The sequence below is a fragment of the Triticum aestivum genome, chromosome 1D, assembly GCF_018294505.1.
Source record: "Triticum aestivum cultivar Chinese Spring chromosome 1D, IWGSC CS RefSeq v2.1, whole genome shotgun sequence".
Taxonomy (NCBI): domain Eukaryota; kingdom Viridiplantae; phylum Streptophyta; class Magnoliopsida; order Poales; family Poaceae; genus Triticum; species Triticum aestivum.
The window spans coordinates 264,928,369-264,942,023 of NC_057796.1; positions in this window are offsets into that span (position 1 = coordinate 264,928,369).

Below are 13,655 nucleotides of genomic sequence, written 5' to 3' on the forward strand. Positions count from 1 at the left end.
AAACCAGAAAGCAAAAATAAATTTTATTCATTGGGTTGCCTCCCAACAAGCGCTATAGTTTTACGCCCTTAGCTAGGCATAAAGCAAGGATCAAAGTTTTGTCATCTTTTTCCTTTGAAAGAAAAGAGAAAATTTCCTATTAATGGCATTTAATTTTCTATTTTGTGAAAGCACATGGCCATTGATAGCAGAAGAAAGATTAAGCACGTTGCGAAAATTCATATCTAAACTAGCCCTCATCTCTTTGATAATTTCATTTTGATGAAAGCACATAAGGGTAGTCAATTCAATCTTATCCCCCTTTGGGTGCCCAAATATGGTTTTCATCTTTTCATAAGTGTCAACGGCATCCCCTTCAAGAAAACCGTTTTCCAATATAGAATCCAAAACTTGCTTGAGGCAAGAAGGTAAATCAACATAAAAACTTTTCAAGTATATTTCTATCTGATATTGGGGCACATAGATAGCTCGAATTCTCAACAGCCTATCCCAAGCATCTTTCAAAGATTCATCAAGTAAATAGTGAAAAATTCCGGGATCGTCTTCATCAAAATTGTTAAGATTTTCCTTAACAACCCCGGCAAGTCCTTCCATAGCATCATTGTTTATGAGCTTGGAGAGGACAGATGGGCCATCTAAAGTATTAAAACTTGGGAGAAAACCCTTAGTATTTTTAGGATCGGTCATGGCGATAGAAAAGAGGGCTTAAGATAAGAAAACGGTGAGCGAAAAAGGGGGGCGAATAAAATGGCAAATTTTTGTGAAGTGGGGGAGTGATACGTCTCCAACGTATCTATAATTTTTGATTGCTTCATGCTATATTATATTCTGTTTTGGATGTTAATGGGCTTTATTATACACTTTTATATTATTTTTGGGACTAACCTATTAACCGGAGGCCCAGCCCAGAATTGCTGTTTTTTCCCTATTTCAGAGTTTCGCAGAAAAAGAATATCAAACGGAGTCCAAACGGAATGAAACCTTTGGGAACGTGATTTTTGGAACGAACGTGATCCAGAGGACTTAGACCCTACATCAAGAAAGCTACCAGGAGGGCACGAGGTAGGGGGGCGCGCCTACCCCCCAGGTGCACCCTCCACCCTCGTGGGGCCCACGTTGCTCCACCGACGTACTTCTTCTCCCATATATACCTACGTACCCCCAAACTACCAGATACGGAGCCAAAAACCTAATTCCACCGCCGCAACCATCTGTACCCGTGAGATCCCATCTTGGGGCCTTTTCCGGCGCTCCGCCGGAGGGGGCATTGATCACGGAGGGCTTCTACATCAACACCATAGCCTCTCCGATGATGTGTGAGTAGTTTACCTCAGACCTTCGGGTCAATAGTTATTAGCTAGATGGCTTCTTCCCTCTCTTTGGATCTCAATACAAAGTTCTCCATGATTCTCATGGAGATCTATTTGATGTAATCTTCTTTTGCGGTGTGTTTGTTGAGACCGATGAATTGTGGGTTTATGACCAATATTTGAATCTTCTCTGAATTATTTTATGTATGATTGGTTATCTTTGCAAGTCTCTTCGAATTATCAGTTTGGTTTGGCCTACTAGATTGATCTTTCTTGCAATGGGAGAAGTGCTTAGCTTTGGGTTCAATCTTGCGGTGTCCTTTCCCAGTGACAGTAGGGGCAGCAAGGCAAGTATTGTATTGTTGCCATTGAGGATAACAAGATGGGGTTTATATCATATTGCATGAGTTTATCCCTCTACATCATGTCATCTTACTTAAAGCGTTGCTCTGTTCTTTTGAACTTAATACTCTAGATGCATGTAGGAGTCGGTCTACTTGTTTCTGACACGATGCCTATATACATGATCATACCTAGATATTCTCATAACTATGCTCAATTCTATCAATTGCTCAACAGTAATTTGTTCACCCATCATAATACTTATGCTCTCGAGAGAAGCCACTAGTGAAACCAATGGCCCCTGGGTCTATTTTCCATCATATTAATCTTCCAACACTTAGCTATTTTTATTGCCTTTTATTTTACTTTGCATCTTTATCATAAAAATACCAAAAATATTATCTTATCATATCTATCAGATCTCACTCTCGTAAGTGACCGTTGAGGGATTGACAACCCCTTTATCGCGTTGGTTGCGAGGTTCTTGTTTGTTTGTGTAGGTGCGAGGGACTCGTGCGTGGTCTCCTACTGGATTGATACCTTGGTTCTCAAAAGCTGAGGGAAATACTTGCGCTACTTTAGTGCATCACCCTTTCCTCTTCAAGGGAAAACCAACACAGTGCTCAAGAGGTAGCAGGGAGAGGAAAACGAGAGGCAAATGGCAAATAATGTAAATTGCGATGAGATGATATTTTGTGATTAAGAACCTGGTATATGTTGAAGATCCTCCCCGGCAACGGCGCCAGAAATTCCTTTTGATGCGGCTTGAAGCTACGTCGGTATTTCCCCAAAGAGGAAGGGATGATGCAGCACATCGGCGGTAGGTATTTCCCTCAGTTATGAGACCAAGGTCATCGAACCAGTAGGAGAACCAAGCAACACAACATAAACAGCCCCTGCACAGAGATAACAAATCCTCGCAACCCACGTGTAAAAGGGGTTGTCAATCCCTTTCGGGTAGCGGCGCCTCAAGATAGGCAAACGAACGTGAGTAATATTGTAGTAGATTGATAGATCGAACACCAAATAAAATAAATAAGAATAAAATGCAGCGAGGTATTTCTGTATTCTTGGATTAGTAAATCTGAAAATAAAAGCAAAGGAAAATAGATCGCAAAGGCAAACAATAAGAGAAAGTGACCCGGGGGGCGTAGCTTTCACTAGTGGCTTCTCTCGAGAAAAATAGCAAATGGTGGGTGAACAAATTACTATTGGGCAATTGATAGAACTTCAAATAATCATGACTATATCCAGGCAATGATTAATACATAGGCATCACGTCCAAGATTAGTAGACCGACTCCTGCCTGCATCTACTATTTTACTCCACACATCGACTGCTATCAGCATGCATCTAGTGTATTAAGTTCATAAAGAAATGGAGTAATGCAATAAGAACGATGACATGATGTAGACAAGATCTATCTATGTAGAGATAGACCCCATCATTTTATCCTTAGTAGCAACGATATATACGTGTCGGTTCCCCTTGGGATCAAGCACCGTAAGATCGAACCCACTACAAAGCACCTCTTCCCATTGCAAGATAAATAGATCAAGTTGGCCAAACAAAACCCAAATATCAGAGAAGAAATACGAGGCTACAATAAATCATGCATATAAGAGATCAAAGAAACTCAAATAACTTTCATGAATATAAAAAGATAGATCTGATCATAAACTCAAAGTTCATCCGATCCCAACAAACACACCGCAAAAAGAGTTACATCATATGGATCTCCAAGAGACCATTGTATTGAGAATTCGGCGAGAGAGAGGAAGCCATCTAGCTACTAACTACGGACCCGAAGGTCTACAAAGAACTACTCGCGCTTCATCGGAGAGGCATCAATGGAGGTGGTGAACCCTCCGTGATGGTGTCTAGATTGGATCTGGTGGTTCTGGACTCTGCGGCGGCTGGAATTGATTTTCGTCGATTCCCCTAGGGTTTCTGGAATATTTGGGTATTTATAGAGCAAAGAGGCGGTTCAGGGGGCACCCGAGGTGGGCACAACCCACTAGGGCGCGCCTGGGCCTCCTGGCACGCCCTGGTGGGTTGTGCTCCCCTCGGAGCACCCCCAGGCAGCCTTGGCCCATTAGGTGTCTCTTGGTCCATAAAAATTCTCCGTGAAGTTTTGTTGCATTTGGACTCCGTTTGATATTGATTTCCTGCGATGTAAAAAACATGCAGAAAACAGCAACTCGCACTTGGCACTATGTCAATACATTAGTACCAAAAATGATATAAAATGATATAAAATGACTATAAAATGATTGTAAAACATCCAAGATTGATAATATAACAGCATGGAACAATCAAGAAGTATAGGTACGTTGGAGATGTATCAAGAGAGCGAGTCATTCTCTCCCAAATCCTCAATCTCTCAAAAAAATGTCGTCGTGCCCGTCTTCATGTCAGGCATCTGTTGCGAGTTCCTCCGCCATCACCATGGCCGGCGGCCAAACTGGCAAGCTCAAGGGAAAGAAAAGCACCACCATGTCTTCCTCCATCAATCTCCCGCCTGGCTGGAAGCAAGGTCGACGGTGACACGACAAGCAATCACCAAGCTCGTTGACGAGGAATTCCTGCCGGAGAATGGGTGAAGAATGCCCGACGCCGGCGAAATGTAGCCGCACACACGGCCCAACGAATGAGTACTCCTCACCACTCATCTTGAATATGGTTTCTTTCTTCCATCCAATCCATTTTTCGACCTTTTCTTCTGTTCCACGATGCTCGACTTTACCACCTTCCCCGAATGCCACAGCCTGCATGTCTTGTTTTGTTTTCTTCTACGAAAACTTTCTTGGCATGATCCGCACTGGGCACTTTGGATGCATTATACGTCCATTTTGCATCATGTTTTCATATTTTTATTTATTATGTTTTAGGTCATTATTTCACTTTATGATAATATTCTCATGCATTTTCTTATTTTTCAAGTTTTACATGAAGAGGGAGATTGCCGACAGCTGGAATTCTGGACCGGAAAGGGCTACAATAGAGATAGTCATTCTGCACAACTCCAAATGATCTGAAAATTTACGAAGAATTGTTTTGGCATATATAAAAAATATTGGCAGAAGAAATACTAGGTGGGGGGCCACCAGGGAGCGACAAGCTCAGGGGACGCGCCCTACCCCCTGGGTGCGCCCACCAAGCTTGCGTGTCCCCTGGCAGGCCTCCGGTCCCCATCTTCTGCTAGATGAAGTCATTTGACCCAGAAAAAAGTAAGAGAAGACTTTTGGGATGAAGCGCCTCAGTCTCGAGGCGAAACCTGGGCAGGATTACTTTTGCTCTTCGGCGGAGCGATTCCATCGAGGAAACTTCCCTCCGGGGGGGGGGGGGATTGAAGCCATTGACATCACCAACGATCCTCTCGTCATGGGAGGACCAATCTTCATCAACGTCTTCACCAGAACCATCTCATCTCAAACCCTACTTCATCTCTTGTATTCAATCTTTGTCTCAAAGCTTCAGATTGGTACCTGTGGGTTGTTAGTAGTGTTGATTACGTCTTATAGTTGATGCTGGTTGGTTTACTTGGTCGAAGATTATACGTTCAGATCCTTAATGATATTCAATACCCCTCTGATCTAGAACATGAATATGATTGGTGAGTAGTTACTTTTGTTCTTGAGGACATGGGGGAAGTCTTGTTATAAGTAATCATGTGTATTTGGTATTTGTTCGATATTTAGATGATATGTATGTTGTTACTTACTTTAGTGGTGTCATGTGAACGTCGACTACATGACACTTCACCATACTTGGGCCTAAGGGAAGGAATTGTGGAGTAATAAGTAGATGATGGGTTGCTAGAGTGACAGAAGCATAAACCCTAGTTTATGAGTTATTCCGTAAGGGACTGATTTGGATCCATTTGTTTCATGCTACGGTTAGATTTATCTCAATTCTTCTGTCGTATTTACGGATGCTTGCGAGTGGGGGTAATCATAAGTGGGAGGCTTGTTCAAGTAAGAACAACACCCAAGCACTGGTCCACCCATGCTACTTGTGAGCTGCGTTGAGATTTCCCCGAAGAAGAGAGGATGATGCAGTATAGTAGAGATAAGTATTTCCCTCAGTTAAGAACCAAGGTTATCAACACAGTAGGAGAACCACGCGAAACCTTGTTAGCAGCACCTACACAAAAAAGCAAATACTTGCACCCAACGCAAAGAAGGTGTTGTCAATCCCTTGGTGGTTTATTGCAAGGATCAAATCTCGTAGTGATAGATAGATAAAATAAAAATACAAAATAAAAGAACGGTAAATAAATTGCAGCAAGGTATTTTTGGATTTTATATATGATAAAAGATAGACCCGGGGCCATAGTTTTCACTAGAGGCTTCTCTCTCGAACAAAAAGCATACGGTGGGTAACAAATTACTGCTGGGCGATTGATAGAAAAGCGCATAGTTATGATGGTATTCAAGGAAATGATCATGTATATAGGCATCACGCCCGAGAAAAGTAGACCGACTCCTGCCTGCATCTACTACTATTACTCCACACATTGACCGCTATCAAGCATGCATCTAGAGTATTAAGTTCATAAAGAAAGGAGTAATGCCTTAAGCAAGATGACATGAGGTAGACAAAGTAAACTCAAGCAATATGAATAAACCTCGTCGTTTTCGCCTTAATGGCAACTATACAAATACGTGTCTTGTCCCCTTCTGTCACTGGGATATAGATCACCGCAAGATTGAACCCATTACAAAGCTCCTCTCCCATTGCAAGATAAATTAATCTAGTTGGCCAAACCAAACGGATAGATAAGAGACAAATATAAAGCTATAGTAATCATGCATATAAGAATTCAAAAAAGACTCAAATATTTATCATGAATAATCTGATCATAAACCCATAATTCATTAGATCCAACAAACACACCGCAGAAGATTACATCGGATAGAACTCCAAGAACATCAAGCAGAACACTTTATTGAAGATCCAAGAGAGAAGAAGTCATCTAGCTACTAGCTATGGACCCGTAGGTCTATGGTAAACTACTCACACGTCATCGGAAGGGCAGCAAGGTTGATGTAGAAGCCCTTCCTGATCGATTCCCCCTCTGGCAGAGTGCCAGAAAAGGCCTCTAGATGGGATCGCAGAAGAATAGAGACTTGCTGTGGTGAAAAAAGTAGTTTGGGTGCTTCTATGTTGGTTTCCCTATTTTAGAGAGTTTATAGAGGTGGAATTAGGTCAGACGGAGCCACGAGGGGCCCATAAGATACTTGGGCGCAACCAAGTGCTTTGCGCCTACTCCTTTGCCTCCGGGCCTCCTCCCGAAGATTCTAGGGTCTCTTATGTCTAGAAAAAAACATCAAAAAGTTTTGTAGCATTTGAACTCCGTTTGGTACTAATTTCCTGGAAAACCAAAAAACATGCAAAAAATAGCAACTGGCACTTAGCACTAGGTTAATAGGTTAGTCCCAGAAAATGAAATATAATTGCATATAAAACATCCAAGATTGATACTATAATAGCATGAGACAATAAAAAATTATAGATATGTTGGATACCTATCAACCCACATATCAAATTATCAAAGTAGCGAACACGAATCAAATAAACATGATGAAAGTGACTAGACAATAATTCGCATGTGTCCTCGAGAACGCCTTGCTTATTATAAGAGAACGTTCCAGCTTGTCCTTTGCTATAAAAAGGATTGGTCCACCTTGCTGCACCTTGGTTACTATTGCTAACTGTTACTTGTGACGAATTACCTTGCTGTCAAACTATCTGTTACTGCTATTTTCAGTACTTGTAGAGAATACCTTGCTGAAAACCACTTATCATTCCCTTCTACTGCTCGTTGGGTTCGACACTCTTACTTATCGAAAGGACTACGATTGACCCCCTATATTTGTGGGTCATCAATGCACACTTTTAGTTCAAAAATCCACTTGGTGAAGAAGGACAACCTGACAGCTCCACCTACAAAACTTGTTCAGTTGTGTAGGGGGTTGGGATTACAGATTGAAAATATTGCAACTTACTTTGATAGCCATTCTCATTTGAAAATCAAAAGGTCACCACCGTAGAGAGATCCTTATTTAATGGCTCACACTATTAAAGGTTGGCAAAAAATTGGTTCTCTTGTGATGATGTTGCCATGTTGGATGGAAGTGTTGTTCTTCCTCCTTACCTTTTGCCCAAGTCACGAAAATGCGCTGGTAGAACCTGATGCTCACCAAAGGCGAAAAAGTACCTGACAGACACCATCAGTGTGCTTAAGGACCAAGGGCTGGCCCAGAATGATGTTGTTACCACTTGGGTGAGTCGTCATGTCCAACCACTTCGAACCCGAGAGAGGCAAATTTATTCTTACAGGGGGATTAGCGGTCCAATTTAAGTTAGTCCATGAGAGCTATCCCAAGACCAGTTTGAAGAAAGGATGAGGCACCTGACAATGGTGCGGGACATTATACGTATGGAGGGTAGGGTGCCTCCCTACAATGCTTCAAAACATCCTCCTATGGTACGACTCCTGACTGAGAATGTTTACCTTTCTTCTGACGGCAAGTTTTTTTGTAAGTGTAGCTCTTTCAGCTCGAAGTTATTCAAACCCTTTCAAGTGGTTGAGCCTACTTCTGTTGATCTTGTTGGGGAACGTTGCATGGAAAACAAAAAAAATTCTACGCACACGCAAGATCTATCCATGGAGATGCATAGCAAGGAGAGGGGAGAGTATGTCTACGTACCCTCGTAGACCATAAAGTGGAAGCGTTTATTAACGCGGTTGATGTAGTCGAACTTCTTCGCGATCCAACCGATCAAGTACTGAATGTACGCCACCTCCGCGTTCAGCACACGTTCAGCTCGATGACGTCCTCACCTTCTTGATCCAGCAAGACGGGCGAAATAGTAGATGAGTTCCGACAGCACGACGGCGTGGTGATGGTGATGGTGAACTCGTTCCCGCAGGGCTTCACCGAGCACTGCGGAGAAACTAGACGGAGGAATAAACTGTGGAGAGGGGCACCGCACACGGCTAAGAGATTGTTGTGTAGCGCCCCTCCCTCATATATATATATATATATATATATATATATATATATATATATATATATAGTGGGGGGAGGGGAGGCAGCCAGGAGGCACCCCAAGGGTGGTCGGCCGGCCCCCTTGGGCTCCTGCCCTCTAGCGCCCCCTTCCTTATATGCCTGCGGGGGGGGGGGAGGCAGGAGGAGGTGGCGCCCCCCTTTCCTTCCTCCTAGGTGGAGGGAAGGAAAGAGGGGCTAGCCGTCCCCCTTTCCATCCCTAGGGCCAGCAGCCAAGGGAAGGGGCGCGCCAACCCTTTGTGGGCTGGTGTGTTCCCCCCTCTTGGCCCATAAGGCCCATTAACCTCCCAGGGCTTCCCGAAACCCCTTCCGGTGATCTGATCACTACCCGATACGCTCCGAAACCTTTCCGGTGTCCAAATAGCATTGTCCTATATATCGATCTTTACCTCTGGACCATTCCGCCGCGTGCTTCAACACTCATTGGACCGCATACATCGGTATGTATTATTTCCAACAAGTCATTAGCTCGCTCCATTGTTCCGGAAAACGGAGTTTTAGTCATCTTACCCATGAGGCATGGTTCGCAAGTATCAAATGATTCATAATCAAGTGATTCCAAAAGTCCATCTGCATGGAGTTTCTTCATGCGCTTTACACCAGTATGACCTAAATGGCAGTGCCACAAATATGTTGCACTATCATTATCAACTTTGCATCTTTTGGCATCAATATTATGAATATGTGTATCACTACGATCGAGATTCAATAAACCATTAACATTGGGTGTATGACCATAGAATGTTTTATTCATGTAAACATAACAACAATATTCTCTGACTTAAATGAATAACCGTATTGCAATAACCATGATCTAACCATATTCATGCTCAACGCAAACACCAAATAACATTTATTTAGGTTCAACACTAATCCCGAAGGTAGAGGGAGTGTGCGATGGTGATCGTGTCAACCTTGGAATCACTTCCAACACACATCGTCACCTGACCCTTAACTAGTCTCTATTTATTCTGCAACTCCTGTTTCGAGTTACTAATCTTGGCAACTGAACTGGTATCAAATACCCAGGGGCTACTACGAACACCAATAAGGTACACATCAATAACATGTATATCAAATATACCTTTGTTCACTTTGCCATCCATCTTATCCTCCACATATTTGGGGCAGTTCCGCTTCCAGTAACCATTTCCTTTGTAGTAGAAGCACTCATTTTCAGGCTTGGGTCCAGCTTTTGGCTTCTTCATGGGAGTGGCAACTTGCTTGCCATTCTTCTTTAAGTTCCCTTTCTTTCCCTTGCCCTTTTTCTTGAAACTAGTGGTCTTATTAACCATCAACACTTGATGCTCTTTCTTGATTTCTACCTCTGCCGATTTCAGCATCGCGAAGAGCTCGGAAATCATTTTAGTCATTCCTTGCATATTATAGTTCATCACGAAGCTCTAGTAGCTTAGTGATAGTGACTGGGGAACTCTCTCAATCACTATCTTATCTGGAAGATTAACTCCCACTTGATTCAAGCGATTGTAGTACCCAGACATTCTGAGCACATGCTCACTAGCTGAGCTATTCTCCTCCATCTTGAAGGCAAAGTAGTTGTTAAAGGTCTCATACCTCTCAACACGGCCATAAATCTGAAATACCAATTTTAGCTCTTGAAACATCTCATATGTTCCATGGCGTTCAAACAATGTCTTTGCAGCCGCGATTCTAAGCCGTAAAGCATGGGGCACTAAACTATCAAGTAGTCATCATATCGAGCTTGCCAAACGTTCATAACGTCCGTATCAGCTCCTGCAACAGGTCTGTCACCTAGCGGTGCATCAAGGACATAATTCTTCTGTGCAGCAATGAGGATAATCCTCAGATCATGGACACAATCCGCATTATTTCTACCATCATCTGTCAACTTAGTTTTCTCTAGGAACATATCAAAAATAGGGGAGCTATATCACGAGCTATTGATCTGCCACATAGATATGCAAAATCTATTAAGACTAAGTTCATGATAAATTAAGTTCAGTTAATCAAATTATTTATGAACTCCCACTTAATTAGCATCCCTCAAGTTATCTAAGTGATACATGATCCAAAACAACTAACCCATGTCCGATCATCACGTGAGATGGGGTAGTCATCAATGGTGAACATCTTCATGTTGATCATATCTACTGTATGACTCATGTTCGACCTTTCGGTCTCCAGTGTTCTGAGACCATGTAACATGCTAGGCTTGTCAAGTTTAACCCAAGTATTTTGCACGTGTAAAACTGGTTTACACCCGTTGTATGTGAGCGTAGAGTCTATGTTGGGGATATTACCACTGGGCGTAAACCGGCCAGGAGAGGCCGGATTAACCCCATAGGTAGTTCATTATATCTGAAGCCCATGAAGACAGATGGTGACGCTTTATGAAGGCCCAGGGCCCAGAGCCGGTTTAAGGCCTGTAGACATAAACCGGTATTAGTATGTAAACTTGTGTTGTAAGATAGAAAGAGCAGAGACCGAGCCGGACACGTTTATGATCCGGCCTCGGGATTCTGTAAACCGACGGGCGTCAACCCATGTATATAAGGGGACGACCCGGCGGCCGTTCAAGGACAACAGACAACAACTCGAGACTCAGGCAAAGCGTATTCGCTCCCTGGTCATCGAAACCCCAGCAATTCCATCACAACTAGACGTAGGCTTTTACCTTCATCGTAAGGGGCCGAACTAGTATAAAACTCTCGTGTCCCTTGTCCGGTTTAACCCCTTTAAGCTAACCCATAGCGATGGCTCCACGACTAAGTCCTTTCACGAGGACATCTGCCGTGACAAACCCACGACAGTTGGCGCCCACCGTGGGGCTATCGCATGATGGTTTCAAGTTCTTGGAGGGCAGCTTCGAAGGACTCAAGGGTTACGCTATGGGCCGGATGACCAAGAGTCATCACGGAAAGCTCTACATCGACGATGCAGGTTGGGGCCCCGAGGCCGGATCAATCGAGTACGGGTACCGGGTCCCCTTTGGTGTCATACACGTTTTCATTGGCAAGATCGGCGAACCGGGCCCTGAGCCGGACATATGCACCGACCTCGTCGAAACGGCTCAGTGTGCGAGATCTGCCCGGGTCAAGCCTGTCATGAAGCGTGCCTTCGTGGGAGTCATCCACGGAGGGGAATCTGAGGGTAGATCGGACTCTGGTGGTGAAACCGTCGTTTATTCCGGCGACGAGTCATCGACCGGAGAGACCGAGTCACTGTACCAGTTGCAAGATGGCTGGATCGAGGGCTGTTCTGATGGCGACAGTACTCCAGACCCTTTAATCTACCAAACCGGGTTGCAATCTTCATGGCCGGTACGCAACCAGCGCTCCACTCTTCAACCGCAGCGGCGATGATTTCCGGATCAACAGCAGCGACAGCGACCGGGGCAGGAGGCCCAGTGCGACCACCGGCTCAGGTTCTGTCTGATTTGTTTGACGCTTTGGCAACGCTGATGGCGGAGGTTAACTCGGCGGACCAAGACGCGCATAATGCGGAAATCGCGAAGGTGAAAGATCAGATCACTCAGGCCAAGGCCGATCTGGCAGCAGAGGATACCAGGATGGCTGCGGAACGGGCCGCATTGGATGCACAGGCTTACCGGCTTATGCTGGATCAGAGTGCGTCGAACGATGTCCTAAAAAGGAGGTACCGATCTCGCCTGCCGCCGATTTATGAAGCTAAGAACCTCTTTAATACCCCAAGAGCAGGGACCAGTAATCCGCCGGTGGTAAACCGGGCGGAGGCACCTGGAGCGGGGGCGCCGGTTCACCCGCGTTCGGTGGATCCGCCTCGTCAGAACAACATTGTGACACAGCATGTCCCGACACCACCAGGTCATTACTCTAACCCGATGGACAACATTGTCGCTGTCGCTTCACGGCTGGCGGCCATCCCGATCGAAGGCGAGTCTCTGGCGGCGGTCGAGACGCGTCGGGTTAGGGAGCTTCTTCAGACAACTTTGGTTCAGCAGGAGGCTTATTCATATAGTCGCGTCGGATCCATTCCACTCCCCGCCCAAGTCGGAGTTACAACAGGCGTATGGATGAACCAGCAGTGTCAAGCAACGCGCGGAACCGTGGCCCGCCCCGTGGCAATAACCCGGCGGGTGGTGCTGGTGATTCTCAGGAGGTGGTTGCTACCTCTTGAGCACTGCGTTGGTTTTCCCTTGAAGAGGAAAGGGTGATGCAGCAAAGTAGCGTAAGTATTTCCCTCAGTTTTTGAGAACCAAGGTATCAATCCAGTAGGAGGCTACGCGCGAGTCCCTCGTACCTACACAAAACAAATAAATCCTCGCAACCAACGCGATAAGGGGTTGTCAATCCCTTGACGGTCACTTACGAGAGTGAGATCTGATAGATATGATAGGATAATATTTTTGGTATTTTTACGATAAGATGCAAAGTAAAATAATAGCAAAGTAAAAAGCAAAGGAAATAAATAAGTGTTGGAAGATTAATATGATGAAGATAGACCCGGGGGCCATAGGTTTCACTAGTGGCTTCTCTCAAGAGCATAAGTATTTTACGGTGGGTGAACGAATTACTGTTGAGCAATTGACAGAATTGAGCATAGTTATGAGAATATCTAGGTATGATCATGTATATAGGCATCACGTCCGAGACAAGTAGACCGACTCCTGCCTGCATCTACTACTATTACTCCACTCATCGACCGCTATCCAGCATGCATCTAGAGTATTAAGTTCATGAAAACAGAGTAACGCCTTAAGCAAGATGACATGATGTAGAGGGATAAATTCATGCAATATGATAAAAACCCCATCTTGTTATCCTCGATGGCAACAATACAATACGTGCCTTGCTGCCCCTACTGTCACTGGGAAAGGACACCGCAAGATTGAACCCAAAGCTAAGCACTTCTCCCATTGCAAGAAAGATCAATCTAGTAGGCCAAACCAAACTGATAATTCGAAGAG